Genomic DNA, 26,586 nt, shown 5'->3' on the forward strand with positions numbered 1-26,586 from the left:
CCCTCTGCTCACTGTCCCCTGACTGCTCCGATCCCTCTCCCCACTGCTGTCCCCTGCCCCCCCTTACCCTGCTGCTCAGAACAGGGTGTTGGGCTCTGTGCCAGCCGGACACATGGCTGAGCTCCCCTGCACAACACAAAACCCGGTCCCTGGCCCTGCACAGGGTTGCCGGAGCGGGCTGCAGGAGGAGCTGCCGGCCGGCTCAGAATGCAGGGAGGGGGGGTGGGAGGAGGAAGCTGCTCCGGAGTCCAGCCCGGGACTTTCCTGCAGCCCTCCCAGCCGGGGGAGGGAGAAATCCCGGACATTGTGAGTGCTTCACAAATTCCCCCCGGACGCTATTTTTAGCACACAAAAGGAGGACATGTCCGGGTAAATCCGGACGAATGGTAACCCTAATTCTAAGGAAAGTGTAATTATATTCATAGTAATGTAGAACTGGAAGGGACCTTGAAAGGTCATTGAGTCTAGTCCCCTGCCTTCACAGCAGGACCAAGTACCATCCCTGACAGATTATTTTGCCCCAGATCCCTAAATGGTCCCCTCAAGGATTGAACTCACCACCCTGGGTTTAGCAGGCCAATGTTCAAACCACTGAGCTATCCCTCTCCCCCTCCCCCCCTCGATCCTGTGGAATATGAGTTACACAAAGATATGAAAAGGAGGTTAATGTTGTATTTTCCAACCTTAACTACAGCAATTTGCTATCAGCATGACTCCTTCAACACAGCATTTTACAACCTTGGGCCAGATCCCAAGCTGGTGTAAATTAACATAGTTCCATTGAAGTCAATTTATACCAACTGAGAATTTGGCCCAAGTATTTCTTACAGCCATTTTACAGATGGTTAAATGACTTGCTCAAGTCACATTGCAAGTCATTGTAAGAGCTTGAATTAGAACTCAGGACTGCCTTACTTCAGTCATATGCTTGTTCCTCTAGATCACACTGCCTCCCATGAAAGCAGATGTGCTGAAGTCATAAACTGAAATCTGAACTCAGTTTCTCCCACGCATCCTCCAAGAAGCCCATGGGAGTTAAGGACATGAAGCACTTCACAAAATTGAGTCCTTAATAAGCTAAATCGTCCAAAAAGGGCAAGTAAAACTGGTCAAAAAGTTCTCCAACACAACTGAAATTTGGTGTGAAAACTTCAATTTATGCAGAAAGTGTTTGGGTTCTTGTTGAAACCCCATAAATTCTTTCAACAACCATAAAAATAAAAATCATGTTTTGAAAACTGAAAAACATCAAGTTTTCAGTGTTTCTGAAAAATTCTGGGAAAACAGCTAGGTGAATATGAACTGTTTTTGTCTCCATTTGTAATGGAAAATAAAGTACATTTCCCAACCAGCTCTAGTGATGAATAAATCAGCTTGGTTGACTGGTTTGCATTTCAGAAGTGAAATAAAGCAACAAGGGCTGTATTTTAGGGTTACCATACGTCCGGATTTTCCCAGACATGTCCGGCTTTTTGGGCTCCAAATCCCCGTCCGGGGGGAAATCCCAAAAAGCCGGACATGTCCGGGAAAATCGGACATGCGGTGCCGGGCCGGCGGAGCGGGGCCTGGCCAGGCCGGGGGCTCGGCCGGCGGTGTCGGGGGCTCGGGTGCCGGGCCGGGGGCTCGGGGGCTCGGGTGCCGGGCCGGGGGCTCGGGGGACGGGCCGGGGACGGGCTGGGGACCTGCGGTGCCGGGGGCGGGCCGCGCCTCCTCCCCCCACACCTCCCCTTACCTGCTTCAGGCTTCCCGCGACTCAAATGTTCGCGGGAAGCAGGGGAGGGAGCGGAGACTTTGGGGAGGGGGCGGAGTTGGGGAGGGGCGGGGCTGGGGGCGGGGCTGGGGCCCCTTTAGTGTCCCCCTTTCGGAGGCACTAAATATGGTAACCCTACTGTATTTGAAAAGCAGAAAAGGAGTGCTATAGATTTTTGCTGGTCAAATAGACAAGGCATAATCTGTGTGATAGTATTTTTGGATAAATCTAAGGATTTGTAGTGGCAAGTTTTAATCACATATTCTCTAATCCATTAATCATGTGCTCCTGATAAGAAGTCACTAGCATATCTAGAAAATCCCTGACTTTAGGAACAGTTTAAGAGCACTCACCACTTTGCTGGATGTACTTCGCTGTTTGCAGGATGGGACCCACACATCTTGACCTACCTGAAAGAATTATGAAAGCAAAGCAATCCCAGAGTCCTGGATTCTGTTTTCACTTTTTTTTCCAAGGCTTTCAGCATTTCTGGTCTAAGATTCTTAAAAATATGTGATATAGTTTGCTTTATTTACTTCCAAGCTGATTGTTAGATTTTTGGGAGCAGTATTAAAGCGTTCCATAAATCCCAAGTGAGTATTTTCTATTTTTAGATGTCAATAATAATCAATTAAGTATATGCAGCTTTTCAAAATATAATCTAATGAAAGTAAAATTAGCCAACAAAGTCAATTTGGGACTTTTCATATATTTTGGACTTAAAATACATCTAAAATCAAGCTAACAAATACCTTAGTCCCTAGAAAGCACACATATTCACAACTGTTTCCTTAATTTAAGCTTTTTATATGTTTTGCATCTAAATAAGCCTTATCAAACATTTCTTGCTCCACTGGCAATTTTCTGACCTCCTAGTTGAAGATCTGAGCCCCAACTTTGGTTCATGGATGAGTAATCACAGCAGGTCCACAACAGAACTTATCCTAGAACTACAAATATATCATCTGCAGCATTGTAAATCAAAGCCTCAAAGAGCATCATTTAGCCTGCAGCTAAAATTGCTTGTTTATCAGATGGTGCCTAGTTTAGCATGGAGCAGTTCCTTGTAAATCTCAGGGACCTTTTACAGCATATACTTAAGCAAGCATATTGGCTCCTGGGAGACTTTCTGAGAGCTTTAATGACTGCAGACTGCTAAAAGATCCAGGCCTTGGTTTAGTTAAAGTGGTTACTTGTATAGTTTGGCTCCATTTTGTAAACTCACAAAGATAAGGTGTCTGCTTTATCTAAAGCAAGAACAAGCATTAGTTTCTTAGGAAATCTTTATATCCTAAGTGTTAATGTTCTTGTGGCTTTTGGTATTTTGACCTTTGTCTGTTCACTTTTGATTTACTGTGGGAGCAGAGTCTTCTCCCCCTAAGCCCTTCCTATGTTTTATAGCTACTTTGAAAAGCACAATGAAATACTTTCAGCATAGCTTTTAAAGGCTAAAAGCCATACTATTTTTGATTCATAAATATATGCTATGCAAAATTAAAACCCTCCAATAATAAAGAAGCACAAAGACCACCCATTTTCTTAATCCTGTGAAGGTAAACTGTGACCACAACAGCTCAATAGGACTATTAATGACCCTCTCTCTATACCCCATTCCTAGTCCCAGCCTCCCTGTTCAAGTCAGCACTTTGTTCCTGTCTGACAGAAAAGTTTATGGATTCTGGCCTCACTGCTGTAGTGGCAATGGGAAATTGTTCACAAAATTCCTATTGGTTTAAAAGTGTAAGCACTTCCTAGAGTCATGAACAGTGTACTGACAGAAACTACCACCAAGGATACTGGTGGCTGCTAACTACTTTCTGATAGATACTCCCATAGAGAATGTATTTCCCTAATTATAGAGCTCATGATCAAAGTCTCTCTTTTTGATATGAGCTAATTACAGTTCACCTCAATATAATAACCTGCTGTATGACAACACCTTTGATCAGCATACAGGGGTACAAAGAGAACACAGTATTTTAATAGGTTTATTGGAACAAAATCTGCTCTAAATTAAACTGAGGCAACTCTGTCAATACTGCTCCTAGTTATACCAGAATGGAAACCTCATTTATTTCAGGGGTGTTGTTGCAGTGTGAATGAGAGCAGAATTTGGCTCATTATGTTTATAAGCAGTGGAGGTAACACATTTCTAAATCTATCTGTTAGATTTACATCACTTAATGCTTTCAAGCTTTCCCCACTTTTGCAGATTTAAGGAGAAAGTGCTTTTTTCTGTGGTAAGGGTAAAGAGATCTGTCATTTTCTGTGGTGGTTTTACATTTCTTAAACCAAGAATTCTACCTTGTCTATTAAGTACAGCTCCTGCTGGCACCAATCCAACACCTTACACTCAAGCCAAGGACTCCTGAGGATAAGCACACACTGCTTGTCGTGAAGCTAAAAATATGTTCACCTGTTGCATATTTTCCAAACAGAAACAAGCCCCCGTACTACACAGTAAACAAAAAATTAAATAACTTTTAAGCTTAATAGAAATTGCTATATTTTAAAGCTACTCTTTTCCAGTTAGACTGGGTTAAAGACTCAAAGAGATTCACCAGTACATTGTGCCTAAAACTGACGATGACACACTTAATGGAGATGCAATTGCACTTGTTTGCGCTATTACTTTAAAAAAAAAAATAATATTGAAAGATCAAATCCTTTCTTCTTAAGCAAAGCCCAAGTCAAGGGGCTGCGTACAGGAGATGTCTGCTAAGGCTAGGCAAAGAAATCCTTCTTGTCCATCTGTAGAGCGCATCTTGAGCTGTTGTTCAGCCACTGCTATTTCCCAGGAGCTATAAAAGTCTCTGAGGATTCTAAGCCCTGCAAATGCACTGCCCCTTCTCTGGCCCACCTCAAAACTCCACTTTCATACTATCATGGAGCACAACTCATCACTATTGACTGTCCATTGTGGATCTGGATGTTCTGTTAAAGACTTTCAGGTTTGAACACTGAGCCCTGTATCTCTTTCAAAAGATGCTTCGTACTGTATTTCAGAGGTAGCATGCATATAGTCAGTTACAGCAGTTGCCATAACTTCTTATTTTTATTGAAAAACAATATAAAAATCTAAATAAAATGTAAATAATTATAGGAATTAAATCTACTTCCAAACAGATTTAGCTTTTTTTAATGAACACTTGTATTTTACTTATTAGACCAGTGCCTTTTCTTTTACCAGTACTATCCATAGCAGTGGTGGGAAACCTGCGGCCCATCAGGGTAATCTGATTGTGGGCTGCGAGACATTTTGCTGACATTGACTGTCCGCAGGCACCGCTCCCTGCTGCTCCCTGTGGCTGCGGTTCTCTATTCCCGGCCAATGAGAGCTGTGGGAAGCGGCAGGCAGCAAGTCCCTGCAGCTCCTTTGCCTGCAGGCACCACTTCCCACATGCGTAATCTGATTGCAGGCCGCAGGTTGCCCACCACTGATGCATAGTTGGGTGCTTAAAGGTAATCTGCCATTTGCATAAAAGGACAAAGGTTGCCATGATAACAGAAGCATGTGTTTTACGAGTACAAACTGCTACTTACACTTGGTGTATTATAGCACTGTATATGTTAAAAGCACCAGACATATATTAAGTAATCCGGGTAAGGTCAGCGTTATCATCTGACAGATGGGGAAAACTGAGACAGAACGGCAAAATGAACTGCCCCAGGTCACATGGGGTATGACTTACAGTGCTGCAGCAGCACAGCTGGGCCCCAATAGTGAAGATGTACCTACACCAATGGGAGAGCATCTCCCATCGGCATAGGTACTCCACCTCCTCGAGAGGCGGTAGCTATGTCGACGGGAGATTTTCCACACCCCTGAGTGACGTAGTTATACTGATATGTTTGTCGTGTAGACCAGGCAGATGTCTACACTGCACACTAAGCCTGCGTCTTTGGGAACCAGGCTTGTGGACGTGGTGTTTCCAAGCCTGTGCTGGAGCTTCCAACTGGATTGTAAACCTGGATTTACAATTGCTGGACCTGGGTCTCACAGCTGTGCTAATGCATCCATATTGCACTAGGCAGACCTTCTAACTTGGGTCTGTGGCTTGAACTGCGTTCACACTGCAAAATGACAGGGCTAGGACTTAAGCCACAGTGAGAGTTGGGCTCTGACCCCCGCTCCTCCGGCAGGTCCTGGGTCCAAGGTCCTGAGTGACTGCTGAGCTGAGTCAGACGGATATATGGATGGAAGGGGTGCTTGGGCTCAAACCTGAGTCAGAGCCTGGGTTTAATGTGCAGTGGGGACATATCCACAATGAATTAGTGGCAGAGTCAGGATTAAAACTCAGAACTTCCTGTCTTCAAACCCTGTGCTCTTTCAGCCTTACAAACTATTACATATTTTTCTGAGTAAAATGCATGTAAAGTGCCACACCCATAAGGTTTTTAATTAATTAATTGTCATGATTTCAAACATACCTTTCAGAAAAACAATGACAATATATTAAATTGAAGTAAAGCACATTCAAAGCAGATACTGCAACAACAAAGAAATCACTCTCAGGAGAAGGTGACTAAAAGAAAAAATGTGCAGGGTTAAATTAAATGAAATACATCAACCGTGAAGGGCTATTCTCTTTATACAGCACGGAATAGACCTGTTGGATTGGGTAAGAGGTGGAGTAAGTCAAAGAACCTTGTGCCATGTAGAATATATACCATAATTTCAGTCAGTCTTGAAAGCAAAGAACTGCAAAAGGAGAACACTCCATTTAATGTAGAGCATCTCTAGCTATTGATCCTAATCTACACTGAACTCAAGGGAAAAAATCCATACCAAAACCATGCTGAGGTTTGAGCCATCTATGCATCCATCCTTCAGCAATCACCTTCTCTATTAAAATCACTCCAAGTCTTTCTTCAGTGATGTCCTCATGCCAGGCCATCAGATTTACCTAGTGTCAGACCCTACTGTCACAGGCATTTCCTCTACATTTAAGCTGCAGTGCTAATGATAAAATCTTTATTAAATGCAACACGAAATATAATAACTTAACAAATCCAGCCCCTAAAAGAGGAATTTGTGATTCAAAGATAGCAGTCAGAAAAAAAGAATCACAAATAGCCCACAAAAGACAGATCATCACTGCCTATAAACAAAAGCCAGAGGTAAAATTCTGGCCCCATAGAAGTCAATGCAAAACTCCCTTTGACTTTAACAGGGCCAGGATTTTACCCAAAGACCTCAAAATAATGCCAGCTCACAGCCCCCCAAAATGTATGTGCCAATTTTTTTAAAGAGCTATTGGCTTCTAAATGGGCTAAATTACTACAAATTACAGAGCTATGTTTTGAAATGTGTTAAAATAAAGACTATATATGCAACTATATATGTTTATTGTACCCATTTCTATTAAGAACTAGGCAAAGATTAGAAGTTGGAGCCAGACAAATTCAAATTAGAAACAAGGCACCAATTTTTAATGGTGACAGTGATTAACCACTGGAACAGGTAAGTAGTGGATTCCCTGTCTCTTGATGTCTTCAGACCAAGACTCAATGCCTTTCTGGAAGATGTGCTTTAGTAAAACTTAATCATTGGGCTTAATAGGGGGTAACGGAGTGAAATTCTATGGCCTGTGTTATACTGACCAACATTAGATGATCTAATGGTCCCTTCTGGCCTTTTTAAAAAAAAAAAATCTATGAATCACAAAGCTCATTGTAACAGAGTGGCTTGCCCTTAACGGGTGAAGGGCCTATGGCTAGCCAGCCCTGATTAAGAAGGAGCCACACGTGGGCTGGATCAGGTAAGTTCACTATAAGAGTGGCAGGCAGCTATAATGAAGAGGAAGCTGGAGAGAGCGAGAAGATGCAGTGCAGTGCAGGGGAGTGTGAGTTAGAAAAAGTGAAAACTGTGTGGTTATACGTGCAGTTTTTCTCCTCTTGTGAGAAGTGATGATTCTCTTCTGTCTCATCACAATGAGAAAGCCAGCTCTGAATACTGTGAGACTTGGCCTCAGCATGATTTCTTCAAAGCAGAGTGCTCTATAGTCTAGGGACCTCTGCAAAGGGCTCTCGGCCTCCATATTCTGACAGCTTCATCCTGGGTCTTGACAGTTCCATTGTCCCTGATGAATATAGCTTTCTTGATGAGATGTGTTTACAGAAGCAATCTATGCGATGCCCTGGCCACAATCAGTTGAGTCATGTAGGCTGATGCCAGGGCCTTGAACTGTATCAGGAATCAAATAAGGCGCCTATAAGGTTCATGGGGTGCACTTTAGCAATGTATTCATGCCAGTGTAGCACAGCCAGGCCCCTTCCATCAACCTCAGATAGAGTAAGTCACTATACTTCAACCAGCTGAGAAAGGCATCCATCATAGTTGCCCGATTGCCCTCTGATAGGAGCTTCTTGGCTAGCCAGAGATGATAAAATCAATTTCTCCTACTACTGTTCTTTGAGCGTCCCTACAGATTCCCAGGCTTGAAGTGTCGGTGGTGCAACTCTGACAGTGGAACACGTCACAGCAGTTTTGTTGGAGCAATCTCACATACCCCCCTCCTGCCCTATAAAAGGGGGCATGGTGTTTTGGCTGCCTCAGTTCTTTCTAACTATGGTTGCAGACAGACTGGAACCTGTCTGGATCCAGCCTAGATCCACTTCTTCAATCAGCAGTGATATAGCTACTTTTAGTTGTTCTTAGTTAGGAGTTTAGTTTTCTCTCTCTCTTTCATTTTATTCAAATTATTTTATTTGTTGAGGCTCCTTTAGATTCTGCACCTTAGTGCGGTCTCATGGGTCCTATGGTACATCTGAAGGAAGGGCCAGACGTAGGGAAAAATCACAGCCTGGGTGAACTTTTAGCACCTTTCTTTGAGTCCAGATGCATGGGGGTTGGGTGGATGGGGGGAGGGAAGGCAGCTCCCCATCCAGTGACCGCTCCCACTGTGGCTGGGAAGCAATGGGGGCAAGAAGCATGGGGAGGGGTGATGCAGAGCTTCCTGCAGCCGGGGGAGGTTCCCAGAGGTGGGAACCACCTATTATTAAGGTTGCCTGACACGTCCCATTATAACACCATGTTTTCAGCTGCTTATAATCTTGACAAACTTTAACTGTTTAGCTGATATTTTGTGAGAATGAAGCTAGCAAAATAATACATTGTTTTGCTCCTGTCAAAAAGTTCTGGAGCTCCCTCCCCACTTTTTTTTTTTTTTGAATAGCATGCAGTACATCAAGCTTAGACCCATACATTAAACAATGAAGAGAAAACAAAATATTGAATAGCTTCTCAGTAAGTGAACACTATCCATCCTGGGCACTGACTGGGGTAGAGGTCCCTGTGGAAAAAATAATGTGTGACCATGTAATTAAAGACTGTGTCATAATGTAAACACAAAAAGGTGCCAAATTAAGATTGCACTGGCAGAGGCAACCTTAATTCTGGTATTCCCTAACTTTTGACTGTTTCATTCTTCAATTTATTAATAGTGAGGAAGTGTGTGTCAGTGAGAGAGAGAGGAGAAAAGATATGATAGATCTAGGTGGGGAAAAAATGAGAATTTTTGAAGAGGAGGACCAGTTGCACATTCCAACTCCCTGGGATCTGAAGAACAGGAATGTCTTTGGAGTGTTTCCTCACCCATTCCTGCTGGGGTTTGAGAGTGAGTCAGTACTTGTGAGAATAGTTTTCTAGGGAACATGTTAAATTACATTATTAATTCATATTGGAGAGTTTGCAATGCTCTGTGTAGATACTTTAGTTTGCTGTAATACAGTGGTTCTCAAACTTTTGTACTGGTGATCCCTTTCACGTAGCAAGCCTCTGAGTGCAACTCCCCCCTTAATATATATAAATGCTGGAGGCAAAGCGGGGTTTGGGGCAGAGGCTGACAGTTCGCGACCCCCATGTAGTAACCCCCTGAGGGGTCCCGATCCCCAGTTTCAGAACCCCTGCTGTAATACCATGTAACATAGTGTTGCTTGTCATCAAATAGCTATTCATGCTGCAAGAGAACTCGAGTTTATATATGTTTCACAATGTTTTCATTCTGAGAAGTTCTACAAAGTACAGAAACTTGGGGGGAAACTCAGATAATCCAGGAGGATTTAAAAATAGTGTCAAATATGCCTATTACTCTTTTTCACTAGAGCCACACAGGCTCTTTGTTTTTGTGGACTTGTCCCATTGGAGCTGGTGTTTCCTTTCTAAATGTCATTTAAGCAGTGACATCCCAGGCGTCCATCCTGCTTTCATCAATTGACCTATGTGCAGCAGATACTGAAAATACCTGCTGGGCCATTTGCACTATCAATGTAAAAAAACATAACACCGCAGCCAACCTTACCTTTCTGCTGATTCTCTGCTGCTGCACCTGGTGGCACTAATGGATGCTCAGTGAGACAGGCATTGTCTGAAACCTGAAAATAGTGTAGGTTGAAACTCTCCAGCCTGAAGTATACACCCTTTTGCTTTCCTTACTGGCATGTTTTGTGCCGTCCCAGGCCCCTCTTCCTCCTTAGAAGAAACACTGTGAATATTAGGAGTTTCAGTCAATATTATTGCCCCCTTCTCTCTGCTAGACTCAGTGACTGACTCCTCAGTCTAAGACACACCCAGATTCTTTGTCCTCTTCCATGTCTAGAAAGAAATTTAGAGAGGCACAGTTATTGTCATAGCCCATGGCTCCACATATAGCACTTGGGTAATCATTTGCTGTTTGGCTCGTGTTCAACAAGATCTGCTTAGTTTGTCTAGTGGAGGAGGGAGGGGAAGATACAATTGACCTTTGTTTCCATACAATAGCACCACTCGTTTTCTCAGAGTGGCAGTGGCACAGACACATTGTTTTTCAGGAGGTATCTATTTGATGGATTATACCTAGTGAAACTAGCTAAAGCAGCAGCCACAGCCCCTTTCATGTTGCTGAACATGAAGTGATCTAGTCAATCTCATTATGTTAGACTACAATTTTGTGGCAGTGCACTCAAGTGACAAACCTTTGGTAAAATGGAGAGAACGCTAACCTGTCAGAGGAAAGGGGTCAAGAAGATTTCATGATTTGGAGAAAGGCCTCAAAGATTTGGGTTGTTCCCTGAGGATACCCAAGTACACAAAAATCAGTCAATCATTCACTCATGGATGGTATTATTTATTTTAATGTCCCAAACATGCTAGATGCTTTGCAGACAAATATGGAGACCAGATGTCTGCTTCCTAAAGATCTTATAAATAAAATTGTGCTTCCTACAGCCTTTCAGCAGACAGAAGTGACATACCAGTATTCCCTGGCTTTAAATTAAGTAGTCTGACTTGTTTACCACCCTGTTCCCTAATTTGTGTTTGGTGATGAAGTTCACTATATTCCTTTTAAAAGCATCAGATATAATATCTTTAAAGTCTCTCAATCAATTAGGTTATATCTGAATGCAGTGAGGTTGCTCTAATTTTGCATAGATTTCTTAAGTCCAGACCTATAAAATACTCTCGTTGTGAAACATTTGGGTGATGCTCATTAAAAATATTATTCTCTGGACGTGAAATCCCAGCCCCATTCTAAACAATGGCCAAACTCTCATTGATGTTAGTAGGGTCAGGATTTCAGCCTAGATGAGGGAATAATTAGAGTTCCATTACTAGGAATATTCTTACAAATTATCCTTCTGAAGCAGGCATAAGATACCCAGACTTCCCCCGCTCCTCCTGCCATTTACAAATATTTCATTGTGTCCAGTAGTTGGGTCAGTGTAAATTTCCCAGCTTCTCTAAATGTGAAATATAGTGCCACTCCGGGCCCTTTCCTAGATGAGTGTAGCAGGGTCCCCTCATGGCCAGAGCTGCCTCTGCAGTGCCCTCCTAACAATTCCTCCCCTCTTCAGGGCTCTCCACACACTCACCAAATAAACAGCCTCCAGGTCCTTCTTTAGACTTTTTCATTTCCCTAATACAACAAACCAAAACTGACAACAACAGCAGAACGGTTACCCTGCTGGTCCACAGCTTACCGCCAGGCCTCCTGCCTCTGGCAGCCCCAGCAACTCTCACGGCCCTCCCTGACTAGCAGCTTCCTCTTCATTGCAACTTCCTGCTGCTCTCATAGTGGAACCAGCTGTGGCTCTTTCATAATCAGGGCTGGCCAGCCCTAGGCCTTCCAGTCCTTACAAGTAAGCCCTCCTTACACTCCTCCCCTAAAACATCACCCACCCCAGGGCAAGTTCTACTTGAGGAGATACTTCCCACCCACCCACTCACAATTTACCAGTGTCACTGGCCATATGAATGCAAGAATGGGGCTTTCAGAGACTCCAGCTCCTTTCCTGTAGGGTTGCCTGATGTTCCTCAACTAACTGCTCCCATGTTCCCTGAGAAGGCGCTTGAGCTATTCACACTTCCCTTGTTTCCTCAAGACCCACCCTTTAGGTGCCCCCCACCTCCCCATAGGACATTGCTTGGGTCCCAACAACCACCCCTGGAGCACAGTTTGGGTTCCACTGTCCCTGGTCCGGCACTTGCTTCCCGGCACTCCTCTCTGTCTGGGACTTAACACTGTCTGTCTGTCTCAACTTCTTTCCCTGGGTGAGCTGGCTTTCTGGTCTAAACTCTCTCCTGTATCTATAGAGTGGGCCAGAACCCCTTACTCTTCCTGCCTCTTTTCAGATACATGGAGTTCATAAAGTCTACTAACAAACTATACATAACACCAACATTTGCCAGGCTCTCCTGGTGAACATGTTCCATTTTTGGCAAGATCCGTTCCCTTTCTTGTACTCCTCAGACCAATGTCCAACTTCCCTGTGGTTCCAGTCTTCAAAAGAGCAAGTACTCCACTTATGACCTTCCATCCCAATGTCAAGCTGTCTGGGGTGGCTCATGAGCCTGGGTACCAACTTCAGGACAGGCTGTTACAAACCAGGGCACAAACCCCAAATGGGTTGTGAGTTCTATACTTAGATTTCACCAACCAAGTATGTTGAACTCTAGCACTATAACAGCCTTAACATGGAGTCACACACTGTCCCCCTTGGGAACTCCAGTCTATCTTACCACCCAGGCAAGACTGCCTTTGTGATATATTGTCCCTTACACCAAAATCACAACAATATTCAGGTTACTCTCAGTCTCAAAGGACTGGCCACTTACCGCAGGTCAATTGCACTCTAGATCCGACACCAAAGACAACACTTGTAGTGAATCCTATAATAAACTATCTAAAGATTTATTAACTAAGAAAAAGAAATGAGACTTATTTACAAAGTTAAAGCAGGTAAACATACACACACAAATGAGTTACAGTGTTAGGTTCCAGAAGGTGGTAAAAGCTTCTATAATAAGCAAGCTCCATAAGTCCTTAGGGCTAACCCAGGCCAAGCACTGGGATCCCTTGCTTATGCTTAGCCATCCCAAAGTCCAAGCAGCACAGAGAACCCGTTCTTTCTTGTCAGGGATTTTTATTTCCTTCCCCCAGAATTCAAACTGATGGAATGAGTCCACCTACACATCTCCTCTTCTTGGGTGTAGGGAGGAGTAATCAACAAAGTCTTTTGTCCTCTGATGTTCTAAAATGGCTCATTTGGTTTTAATGGGCCTTCTTCTTACTTTCTGTAAGAAGTCAGCATTTTACATTAATTAATGCTCCTTTCCTGTTTGATAACTTATACAATTACAGAGGTTTACAAAGCAAACATGCAATATAACCTTATAACATGGAGTACAGAAGATATAACTGAGATTAATGCATGCAGCAACTTACAAGCATTTCACAAAGTCTAAATACTAAACATGTGTATAAATCTAATACCTATTTTAACAATACTAGCACAAAGGTGAGCCAGACTGGTTTCCAGATATGCATTTGTCAGTGTTCAGTGAGGCCTAAGGGCCTTGGCATGAGCTGGCACCTGGTCTGCCAGCAGCACATGAGAAACATACCTTGTAGGGGCTCTTCTTCCTCCTCAGAGGGTACAGACTCTTAGTAGACAACCCCAGGCTACCCATGTGGCTGAAATAATACTCTGTAAAGTCACATTCCATGACAGGCGGTTCCTCTGAATGCGTTCTGCTTTCCCACAACAAAAACACACTACTGGGGTCTCTCTATCATTCCTTATGGAGTTTTTACCAATTGGCCAGGATAGATGAGCTGTTGATCATTCTTCTGAGGCCCCATGTCCTGGGCTAGTTTTAACTTCTTCCCTCTGTGGGCTTCTCCTGGTCGGGGTATCCCTGCTACTGGCCTTCCCCCAAAATTGGGTGGTCCTGATCTGGCCCATTGCTCCAACAGCTCGGCTCTCTCCGCTTCCAAGCAAGCCTCTGCCTTCCCCAGCCAAAACCACTCTAACTGGGTTTGAGCTCCCACAGGCAGGACTTACAAGAATTGTTCTAGAACAATGAAGTCCATGATTTTCCCCAGAGAGTTCATCTCTGGACTCAGACCCCGTTCAGCCAGATTCCACAACCTCTGGGCTACCACGTGGGATCATGCACCCTGCGGAAATGGCTCGATGCAGAATTCATGCTGGTATGCTTCTGGCATCAGTCCTAATCTGTCTAAAATGGCTGCTTTCAATTTGGGGTATGACTCTGAGTTTTGCCTGCGAGTCACCCAAAGCTCCAGAAGCAGCTTGAGCCTCGCCAGTGAAAAATGGCACCGTTCTGGCTGCCCAAGTGGAGTCTTCCTGGCCCACAGCATGGGAGACCTGCTCAAAGATGCAGAGAAAGGCATCAGTCATCCTCAGGGCCCCCATTTTGCCCAGGCCAGGCCTGCCCTGTATTTAGGGTTGCCATACGTCCGGATTTTCCCGGACACGCCCCCGGGAGTGTCCTCCATTAGGAGGCACAAAATATGGTAACCCTACTGTATTAGTCCTGTAAAAGTCTCTAGTTACTGCAGAAACTGCTCCTTTTGTTGGCATTGAGACCCCTGCCACTGCTGCTAGCTGGCAAACTGTATCTCTCTGCTACTTCTGTTGCCTTTGCAAAAGTTATAGGAGTAGGGCCTGACTCGATTGTTGCAGTTCTGTGAGTAAGTGGACAGTGTCCTCCATCCCTCTTGTAATGGCATCCCTTCAGTTTCCACTTCCCTCCTTGATGGAATGAAGTTGTAAAATTCATATAGTAGGGTTGGCCACCTTCCATGCACCCCCAGGAGCAGCGGCACCGGAGGCAGCAAACAGGGCGGCTAACAGGGGAGTTTGAGAGGGAGTTCTCATTGGAGGAGAAGAGGCCTGCAGGGGCTGGGTGCTGGGAGGGACGCCGAGCCCTGAGTTGGGGGCGGGGCTTGGCTGTGTAGGGGGCCCATAAAAGCGGCCGCCTAGCCAGGCAGCGGCACAGCTGCGATCAGCGGCACCGGAGGCAGCAAACAGGGCGGCTAACAGGGGAGTTTGAGAGGGAGTTCTCATTGGAGAAGATACCTGTATTTGTGTCTGTCCTTGTTGTTTTTGTGTGTTTGTAGAGGCCTGCAGGGGCTGGGTGCTGGGAGGGACGCCGAGCCCTGAGTTGGGGGCGGGGCTTGGCTGATTAGGGGGCCCATAAAAGCGGCCGCCCAGCCAGGGGACCTGGAACAAAGGTATGTTTGCATGAAGTGTCGCCTTATAGTGTTACTGGAGGAAAAGATTAAGGGGCTGGAGATGCAGGTAGATACCCTGGTGGAGTTCAGACGGGGGTTTGAGCAGCTGATGGAGGATAGGCAAGGCGGGGCTGAAGGGGAATGCTCTAGGGTGCAGGAGGAGGCAGTAGTAGATGACAGCGAGAGGGGAATGGAAGGGGGAGAACAAGGGCAGTGGAAGCATGTGACCGTGAGAAGCAGGCCAAGGAAAAGAAGGGCCAGTGAGAGGGGAATAGAACTCAGGAATAGGTTTGGGTGTTTGGATACCGAGGTGGAGGGGCAGCAGGTGGTGACTGAAGGTGGGAGGGTGAGGAAGAAGAGAAGAGCAGCTAGTCCAAGAGAGAGAGGGGAGGAGTTGATGGAGACAGCACCAATTCTGGGCCCCCGGAGGATTCAGGAAGGCATAAGGGGGAGCATAAGGGAAGATAGGAACAGACACAGGTCAGGACTAGAGGGATCAGAGACTAGATTACTAGATCGCACTGTTGCCAGGCAACGGCAGGTGTATGTAATTGGAGACTCTTTACTGAGGAGATTGGACAGGCCTGTGACCAGGGCAGACCCAGAGAACAGAAGGGTGTGCTGTCTACCGGGCACAAAGATATGCGATGTGGACCTGTGGTTGAAAAGGATCCTAAAAGGAGCAGGTAAGAACCCCTTGATAATCCTTCATGTAGGAACGAATGACACGGCTAGGTTCTCGTTAGAGAGAATCAAGGGAGATTATGCCAGGCTGGGGAAGACGCTCAAGGAGATAGAGGCTCAGATTATCTTTAGTGGGATTCTGCCTGTTCCGAGGGAAGGGCAGCAAAGGGCTGATAGGATTGTGAGAATAAATAGTTGGCTAAGGGAGTGGTGCTATAAGGAGGGCTTTGGGACGTATGGCCACTGGGAGGCTTTCGGGGACAGACACCTGTTCTCGCGGGATGGGCTTCACCTGAGTAGGGAAGGAAATAGACTTCTGGGAGGGAGACTGGCTCATCTTATCAAAAGAGCTTTAAACTAGGAAGTTTGGGGAGACGGTTGGGAGATGCACAGTTAATCTCCACGCCAGATTCCAGTATTGAAAAGCTGAGTGAAATAAGAGGAGACATAGCTGGGGAGATGAGATTGGACCTAGGAAGGACAGGGGGGACGGACACAAAGAGGCCCGCAACATATAGTGCTACTAATGGGAGACAGGCTAAACGACATACATTAGGATGTTTATACACCAATGCGAGAAGCCTAGGTAATAAAATGGAGGAATTGGAGCTCTTGGTCCGAGAATTGAAACTGGATATCGTAGGAATAACTGAAACGTGGTGGAATGGCAGTCACGACTGGAACACCGGTATGGAGGGGTATGCGCTGTTTAGGAAAGACCGGGACAAAGGTAAAGGTGGGGGGGTGGCATTGTATGTCAATAGTGAAATAAGCTGTAAAGAAATAATAGTGGATGGAATAGATAACACAGAGTCCGTCTGGGCAATACTCACACTGGGTAAAAGGACTACTAGAGCCTCTCCGGGGATAGTGCTTGGGGTGTGCTATAGACCGCCGGGATCGACCCAGGATATGGATAAGGAACTATTTAATGTATTTAGGGAAGTAAATACTAATAGAAACTGTGTAATTATGGGGGACTTTAACTTCCCGGATATAGATTGGGGAACAAACGCTAGTAGCATTAATAGGGCTCAGATGTTCCTAGATGTGCTTGCTGATCAATTCCTTCATCAAGTGGTAGCTGAACCGACAAGGGGGGAGGCCATTTTAGATTTGATTCTGGTAAGTAGTGAGGACCTCGTTGAGGAAGTGGTAGTAGGGGACAACTTGGGCTCCAGTGATCATGAGCTAATTCGGTTTAAACTAAATGGAAGGAGTAACAGAATTAAGTCAAAGACTAGGGTTTATAATTTTAAAAAGGCCAATTTTAACAAATTAAGGGGACTGGTAAGGGAAGTGGATTGGGCAAACGTATTAATGGATCTAAAGGCAGAAGAAGCCTGGGATTACTTTAAGTTAAAGATGCATGAGCTGTCAGAGGCCTGTATCCCCAAAAAGGGAAAAAGATTACTAAGCAAGAGATTTAGACCGAGCTGGATGAGCGACCGACTCAAAGGGGCAATTAGGAAAAAACAGAAAGCGTACAAAGAGTGGAAGAGGGGAGGGATCAGTAAGGAAACTTACCTTAGTGAAGTCAGAGAATGTAGAGATAGAGTGAGAAAGGCCAAAGGCCGTGTAGAGTTGGACCTAGCGAGGGGAATTAAAAGCAATAGTAAAAGGTTTTACAGCCATATAAATAGGAAGAAAGCAAAGAAAGAAGAAGTGGGACCGCTGAAGACTATAGCCGGAGAGGAGATTAAAGATAATCTAGGCATGGCGCAATATCTCAATGAATATTTTGCATCGGTGTTTAATGAGGCCAATGAAGGTATTAGGGATACTAGCACCATTACAGAGGGGCATACAGGATGGGGGATTACCGTATCCGAGGTAGAAACAAAACTTGAACACCTTAATGGGACTAAGTCGGGAGGACCGGACGATCTTCATCCAAGAATATTGAAGGAATTGGCACGGGAAATAGCAGGCCCATTAGCGATAATATTTAATGAATCTGTAAACTCGGGGGTGGTCCCGTTAGACTGGAGAATAGCTAACGTGGTTCCTATTTTCAAGAAAGGGAAAAAAAGTGACCCGGGTAACTACAGGCCTGTTAGTTTAACATCTGTAGTGTGCAAGGTGCTAGAGAAAATTCTGAAAGAGAAACTAGTTGAGGACCTTGAGGTTAATGGCAATTGCGATAAATTACAACATGGTTTTACGAAGGGCAGATCTTGCCAAACAAATCTGATCTCCTTCTTTGAGAAAGTAACGGACTTATTAGATAAGGGAAATGCGGTGGACCTAATATACCTGGATTTCAGTAAAGCGTTTGATACTGTACCCCATGCGGAATTATTGGTTAAACTGGAAAACATGGGGATTGATATGAAAATCCAGAGGTGGATAAGGAATTGGTTAATGGGGAGAATGCAGCGGGTCGTATTAAAGGGTGAACTGTCAGGTTGGAGAGAGGTTACTAGTGGAGTGCCTCAAGGTTCGGTTTTGGGACCCATTTTATTTAATCTATTTATAACTGACCTCGGAACCGATTGCAGGAGTGGGCTGATAAAGTTTGCGGATGATACGAAGGTGGGAGGCGTTGCCAATTCGGAGGAGGATAGGGATATTCTGCAGGGAGACTTGAATGAGCTTGTGAATTGGAGTATCAGAAATAGGATGAAATTTAATAGTGAAAAGTGTAAGGTGATGCACTTGGGGATGACTAATAACAATTTTAGTTACAAGATGGGGACACATTGGTTAGAAGTAACGGAAGAGGAGAAGGACCTAGGGGTCCTTGTAGACCGTAGGATGACTATGAATCGACAATGTGACGTGGCGGTAAAAAAAGCCAATGCGGTCTTGGGATACATTAGGCGAGGTATATCTAGTAGGGATAAGGAGGTCCTGCTTCCGTTGTATAAGGCGCTGGTGAGACCTCATTTGGAGTACTGTGTGCAGTTCTGGTCTCCCATGTTTAAAAAAGATGAACTCAAACTGGAACGAGAGAAGGGCGACTAGGATGATCAGAGGAATGGAAAACCTGTCGTATGAAAGGAGACTAGAGGAGCTTGGGTTGTTTAGTCTGACAAAGCGAAGGCTGAGGGGGGATATGATTGCTATCTTTAAATATATCAGAGGGATAAATACAAGGGAGGGAGAGGAACTATTCCAGCTTAGTACTAATGTGGACACGAGAACGAATGGATATAAACTGGCCGTGGGGAAGTTCAGGCTTGAAATTAGACGAAGGTTTCTGACCGTCAGAGTGGTGAAATATTGGAACGGCCTTCCGAGGGAAACGGTGGGGGCGATGGACCTGTCTGGTTTTAAGATTAAGTTAGATAAGTTTATGGAGGGAATGGTTTAATGGTAAAACATAGTAGCCAAGGAAAACCAAGCAATGGTACGTAAATAGTATAATGGCCAACAGGGGTCAGACTAGAGACTCTTGCCTACATGCTCGGGGTCTTACTGATCGCCATATTTGGGGTCGGGAAGGAATTTTCCTCCAGGGTAAATTGGCTGAGCCTCTGGAGGTTTTTCGCCTTCCTCCGCAGCATGGGGCAGGGATCACTAGCAGGAGGGTCTCTGCCGATTGAAGTCACTAACACACAGGATTGGGGACTTCAACGGCAGAGTCCAGGGAAGGGTTTTGTGGCCTGCAGCATGCAGGGGGTCAGACCAGATGATCATAATGGTCCCTTCTGACCTTAAAGTCTATGAGTCTATGAGGTGCCTCTGTGGTTCCCTCCTAACAATTTTTCCCCTTCTCAGAACTCTTGCATTACATTAACACCAAACAAACAGTCTCATAGGCCCTTCTGTCCAGTCTTCAGTCTCCAGGTCCTTCTGGCCAGGCTTTTATTCCTTTCATTTTCCTAATACAGCAAATCAAAATTGAAAACAACACCACAACAGTTACCCTGCTGGTCTTGAGTTCTGTCCTCAGAGGGATCTCTTCTACAGCTTAGCGCCAGGCCTCCTGCCTCTGGCCATCCCAGCAAGTGGGGAAATGACTGTCAAGTAGTTTCTCCTTTGAAGTTTCATTCTGGACTTTTTTTAAAATGCCCTTTATTTCCTATGTTAGTGCCTAGATCATATGGTGATTTGGGCCTTGTAATTTACTAGTCATAAGAAAAAATGGCAAATGTCATATCCCTTTATCATGATCCTCCTTGCACATTTTCCTAAGCAATGATTATCTGGCAACTTTATAAAACCGTGCAGTGAAGAGCAATGCATGAAGTAAAGCAAGCTGGAAAGGGTTGCAAGTGCTTTGGAGGATAGAATTATAATTCAAAATGATCTGGAGAAATGGTCTGAAGTCAATAGGATGAAATTCAATAAGGACAAATGCAAAGTACTCCACTTAGGAAGGAACAATCAGTTGCACACATACAAAATGGGAAATGACTGCCTAGGAAGGAGTACTGCGGAAAGAGATCTGGGGGTCATAGAGGACCACAAGCTAAATATGAGTCAACAGTGTAGCACTGTTGCAAAAAAAGGTGAACATCATTCTGGGATGTATTAGCAGGAGTGTTGTAAGCAAGACACAAGAAGTAATTCTTCTGCTCTACTCCGCGTTGATTAGGCCTCTACTGGAGTATTGTCACGTTGTGGGTGTCACGTTTCAGGAAAAATGTGGACAAATTGGAGAAAGACCAGAGAAGAGTGACAAAAATGATTAAAGATCTACAAAACATGATCTATGAAGGAAGATTTTAAAAATTGAGTTTGTTTAGTCTGGAAAAGAGAAGACCGAGAGGGGACATGACAACAGTTTTCAAGTACATAAAAGGTTGTTACAAGGAGAAGGGAGAAGAATTGTTCTTCTTAACCTCTGAGGATAGGACAAGAAGCAATGGACTTAAATTGCAGCAAGAGAGGTTTAGGTTGGACATTAGGAGAAACTTCCTAACTGTCAGGGTGCTTAAGCACTGGAATAAATTGCCTGGGGAAGTTGTGAAATCTCCATCATTGGAGATTTTTAAGAGCAGGTTAGACAAACACCTGTCAGGAATGGTCTACATAATACTTAGTCCTGCCATGAGTGCAGGGAACTTGAGGTCCCTTCCAGTCCCATGATTCTATGCCATGCTCACAGCAGAGATACGTGGACCAGTGATCAGACTGTAGTTTATGAGTAAAATTTTCAAAACTATCCAAGCGACTTTCCCAAGTGAAAGTCAAATGGAACTGAGACCCCTAAGTCACTTAAGCACTTTTGAAATTTTTACTCTATACGTTATTAAACCACCTGGACAATTGTTCAGTTTGCTGAATCTGCCGCTACAACATAAGTGTTAAATGGTGGTTTGATTTTTGTTTGTTGTTAACTCTGCAGTCAACCTACTGTTGCAGTTTGTAGTGTAGCTTACTCCCAAGCAGAGGTGCAACCAGAATTTTCTTAAGGAAGGGACCCCAGTCATGAGGCAGAGAAACTGGTGGTATGTGGGATGCCTTGCGGGTACAACCCAGCTTGGCATATGGCTCACAGAGAGCAAAGCCAGCCCTAGGGAGGTTTGGGTGGCTGCAGGGAGGGAAGGAAGCACTGGGACATGCCGAGCCCATGCTCTCAGTGCTAGGGCGGGTGCAGCCCACAGAACACAGGGGCAGGTACTGTGCAGCTCTTTGAGTCCCCATCACCCTTGCTGTCAGACAGCGGGATGTGGGCAGTCATGCCTTGTGGTTGGAGCAGGAGTCAATAGCCAGGAATAGGAGCCTAGGGTCAGAGCCAGAGCCAAAGGCCAGACCCAAGAGCCAGAGCTGGAGTCAGAGATCGGAGCCAAGGGTCAGTGCTGGGTTACTTGGAGTGAGACAAGGCAGGGGCACAGCTGGGTCTGGGGCAGGAATAGGGTGGGAGCAGGACTGGGAACAAGCAGGCATAGGAGCTCTCACAGCTGTGGGTGAATGCTTTGAGCAGCCACTCAACTACGGCTGCTGCTGGGCTTAAGAGCTGGTCTGCTGCCTCTTTTCACCAGTCAGGCTGTGTGGCCAATCAGGCAGCCTACTATAGGCCAGCTGATCTCGTTAGGTGGCCCAGGGACTGGCTCTGCTGCAGGCCCTAGTTCCCAACACTTGCTTCTCATGGAAAGTCTTGGCATCTGGGTGGCAACCCCCACCCCCATCCCTGCTGCTGCCCTGCCTGAGACCTGGGGCTTAGGGAAGTGACAGGGCCTCCCCTTCAATCTACAGCACTGGGGCTCCAGCAGAGGCTCCCCCACTAGGCAGGGATGCAAGCACCCCAGCTCATTACTTCCTGTGCAGGAGGCAAGCCCCTGGCCGTAGGTTTGCCCCGAGCTGCTGTCTCAGGCATGGCCAAGAGGGGAGGCAGTGACTGCTGGGTCTCTGCTCAGTGCCAGCTGCGGGGGGCCTGATGACAAAATCATCGGTAACCATACACACCCTGCTTTCTACATTGCTTGAACTCTATCACCAGCGGTGGCTCCAGGCACCAGTGCTCCAAGCGCGTGCCTGGGGCGGCAAGCCGCGGGGGGCACCCTGCCGGTCCCTGAGAGGGCGGCAGTCAGGCAGCCTTCGGTGGCTTGCTTGCGGGAGGTCCGCCGGTCCTACGGATTCGGCAGCAATTCGGCGACGGGTATGCCGAAGCCGCGGGACCGGCGGACCTCCCGCAGGCATGCCGCCGAATCCACGTTCCAGCAGACCTCCCACAGGTGTGCCGCCGAAGGCAGCCTGCCTGCCGTGCTTGGGGCGGCAAAAAAGCTAGAGCAGCCCCTGCGTGTCACAGGTTACTGGCCCCTTTTAGGGGAATCTGGGTCCAAGCTACCTGTGACCAGCTAATTTAAGGAACCCATCCAGGGCAGTTAACTGAGCAACAAGCACCCGGGTCTGATAAAAAGGACATCGTGGCTCAGGTACAGGGAGGTGCTCATAAAGAGACAAGCTCACATAAACGACAGGCGCTCCCACAACTGAGACCCACAGGCCCCAAGGAGGAGGGCTGAGCCTGAGAGACTATTCTCACCATGACCCATTGAAATCCACTTGCCAAATACTGAACACCCTAAGCCAATGTGAACTAGTTACTTGGAAAGTCGGCAATGATCTCATGGACGTGTCTAGTGCCACTTATTCAGTATCTTCAACAAGTGCCATGCTGCAGCATGTAATGCAACATGTAATGAAAGAACAAATGGATGCATGAAAACAACTTTCCTATGCTTTTCTCAGACCAGGTGAATTAATTGCATTGTCCCAGCTTTCACATGAATGTCAGCATGGTGGGCTAGTAGCTTCTAGATTTTCCAAACAAAAACTCTATTGGGGGTAGAGGAATCTTCCAGTTCTTCTGGACATTCATCCTGATGTAATTCTACAGGCCTCATCACTCCAGAAATAAATGGGATGCACTGTGCTTGAAAGAACTGCAGCGTGAGTGGAGGGCCCAAGCTGGACATCAGGCCAGCTGGGAGGATGCAAGAACAAGTAGTTCACCTGGAGTATCACCTTCCTAGGAGGTTTGCTGTGGCAGAATGCCACTCCAAAGAGGCCTTTGTGTGAGGTTCCTCAGATGTGAGCTTTGCACAGAATTTTGTTGACATAGGAAGATAGATGTGTTTACATTCGGGCACTTCTTTAACCAACCCACTTAGTACTGTTTTAAATACATGCCCTACCTTATTTCTAGTACCTACTTTAAGCATGCCCTACCCTCTTTCTCATTACTTACAGTAGTACCATGTCTTTGTACTGTTACGGATAGAGGAGCCCTGCTAATTATATCCAGTTACTCCATTTGAGGAACAAAACGTGTGCCACTCATTTGGTTTAGAGCTAAGCTGAAAACCTGAGAGCATGTGAGAGAAAGTTCACAGCACAGTTCAGAAGCATTTTTTCATCTCATCATTAATGTTCTGATTTATTATTTGTATTGCAGTAGCACCCACAGGCCTTGATCCCATTGTACAAACACACTCCCTGTCGCCAAGAGCCGATTATCCAACTCAGCCCAGGACCTGTAACCTCCTGGCGGTCATGAACAGATTTCAACGTGTCATGACCAACCTGTCCTTCCCATTTTGCTAAATGGGAGTAAACGTGCTAGATCCTGGCCAGATAGGGAGTGGGATTGCAAGGATCCCAGTATGGAAAAGGTTTGAGAATCACTGATCTAATTTAAGACAAGATGCAACAATGTGAGTGTAATGAACAGTAGGACGGAAGGAGGACGGGTAAGTGTCATCACTCTTTTTGCCTCTGTTCCTTATATGTGTGGATTTAATCTCTTCTTTGTCCTGGGGAATTTTTCTGTAATGAGAGATCATGTTTGATGAGAATCCATGCAGAAACTGGAGGTCAATTTCTATAGGTGCTGGACATTTCCCTATGTTTTTAAGGATCCTCCAGGAGTACTCTCCTTTGAGGTTTTTCACTTCCAACAATTCTCTAGTAATTATTTTAAATAGAATGTGTAGTTTTTGACATGCAGGAGCATACAGCTTTAAAGATGGGAAAGTGGAAATGGTCCAGTAATCTCATCTGGTGCACTGCTCTCTATTTAATTGCATTGCAGTGGGGGGCAGGTCAGCAAGATGGGTGGGAACAAGTGAGCTATTTTGGTTTTCCTTGACACAGCATAAGACTTTTCTGAAACACTGACTAATGTAATTTCCCAGAGTTATCAGGATTGTACTCCTTGTGCTGCTGTATCTGTTCCGAAATATTGATTTTAGCAGCAAGGAATTCCTCTTAATAAAGTTTCTTTCATCCCACATTAGAAGATGAGGTTTTAAGTTGGCAAAATGATTAAAAGTAGAAACTATTGCTGAGCAAGATACTTTTTAAAACAATTCTTTCTACGGTACTCGATCCCCGTTTTCATGCATTAATGATGACCCATTTCCCTGCATTTCATTGATTAGAGCTGCATTATGAAAATAGTATTGCCATTAGAAATGAGATACATATTAACTATGTTTATAGTGACTGCATATATAGTTCAACATTGTAAATGTAATCTGATTCAATTTTGCTTTAAAATAGTATTTCCATTATATGTAGTCTAGGCTAAATTCTCATTAATATTAGAAAATATATTTAACTGCAACTGATTCAGAAGGAATCAACTCAATGGTTATAATCTATTTAGGAAGGATCAAAAAGGCGAAAGTGTAGGTGCAGTGATATTTATGTCAAAAATGGCATTACCTGTATCCAAGTCACTGATAACTCGGAAGAAAATTATCTTAAATGTTTATGGATCAATGTTCTAACAGTAAAGGATTAGATTAGTTGTTTTCTGCTACAGACTACCAAATCACACTCAGGAACGGGATGTCCAGCTCCTTATGTATCTACCGACAATGTGGGGGGGGGGGGAAGCTGTGTGATCTTGGGGGACTTCAATTTGAATGACCTGTGCTGGAGGTCTCATGCTGCCAGTACTAAAACATTCTTGGAATTTCTAAATATTAGAGATGACAATTTTCTTGCTCAACGTGTTGCATCCATCATGGGGGAATTCTATATTAGACCTCGTCTTGACTGATAAAAAGGAACTGATAACAGAATTAAAAAATAATGGTAACTTGGGTACAAGTGATCATGACTTGATCACATGTATAATGTGTAACCAGATATAGATATAGATATATAGATAGATACATACACACACATACATACATACACACACACACACACACGTTGTCCTTTAAAAGGACTAATTTCACAAAGCTGAAAACAATTATGAGCCAAACCAGCTCTGAGGAAGAATTTAGTTAGAAAAGTGTGAGTGGTAATTGAGAATTGCTTAAGGACACTTTACTAGATGTCCCCAAAGCCACAATCCCACAAATCAAGGAAGGCCATATTGGTTAAAAAAAAAAAAACAAGCTGGTTTAGAGAAGAAGTGAAGACAACTATAAAAAATAAATAAAAATATATAACAAATGGATGAAAGGCAAAGTTGATAGGAATTGTCGAAAATTGATAAGGGAAGCAAAGAGACACGGAGAAATCTATGACTCACAAAGTTAAGGACAAGAAGTTTTGTTGATTAAGTATATAACATCAACACTATTTCCTTTAACTACTGTAAGGAATTTGACTTGGTACTACATGATATTTTATTTATTTTATTTTAACATGGCTCACATTAAACAGATTAAAAAGTTTCAAATGAATAGGTTTTAAAATGTAATTATAAACAGGGAATCATTGTCAGGCTGGTGGGTTGCTAGTGGTATCCTGAAGGGATCCGTTCTTGACCCTATGTTATTTAACATCTTTATCTATGACCTGGAAGAAAACATCTGATAAAGTTTGTTGATGACACAAAAAATCAGGGAAGAGGTAAATAATGAAGAGAACAGATCACTGATACAACTCAATTTGGATTGCTTGGTAAGCTGGACACAAGCAAACAGTATGTGTTTTAGTATGGCTATATGTAAATGTATACATATAGGAACAAAAAAAAATGAAGGCCCTACTTACACAATGAGGGTCTCTATCCTAGGAAGCAGTGACTTTGAAAAAAAATATGGGGGTCATGCAGATAATCAGCTGAACATGAGCTGTGAGTTTGATGCTGTGGCCAAAAGGGCTAATGCGATTCTTGGATGCATAAACAGGGGAATCTTCAAGTGGTAAAGAAATTATTTTACTTGTCTATTTGGCACTTGTGCGACTGCTGCTGGAATATTATGTACAGTCCTGGTG

The 26,586-nt window shown here is 44.6% G+C and overlaps 1 long non-coding RNA gene across 2 annotated transcripts in view; it reads right to left on the reverse strand.

The window, feature by feature from the left end:
- The window catches only part of LOC103307508 (uncharacterized), a 278,579-nt gene that overhangs the window by 228,302 nt on the left and 23,691 nt on the right, over positions 1–26,586 (reverse strand). The window contains exon 2 of one of the 2 annotated variants that reach the window (XR_510005.3): positions 10,054–10,126. This is a non-coding gene — a long non-coding RNA (uncharacterized LOC103307508). Of the gene's footprint in view, positions 1–10,053; positions 10,382–26,586 lie in introns of those variants that run through there. The other variant, XR_010591592.1, reaches the window with a different exon arrangement.

Source organism: Chrysemys picta, chromosome 11 (assembly GCF_011386835.1).
Source record: "Chrysemys picta bellii isolate R12L10 chromosome 11, ASM1138683v2, whole genome shotgun sequence".
In the NCBI taxonomy this organism is placed as follows: domain Eukaryota; kingdom Metazoa; phylum Chordata; order Testudines; family Emydidae; genus Chrysemys; species Chrysemys picta.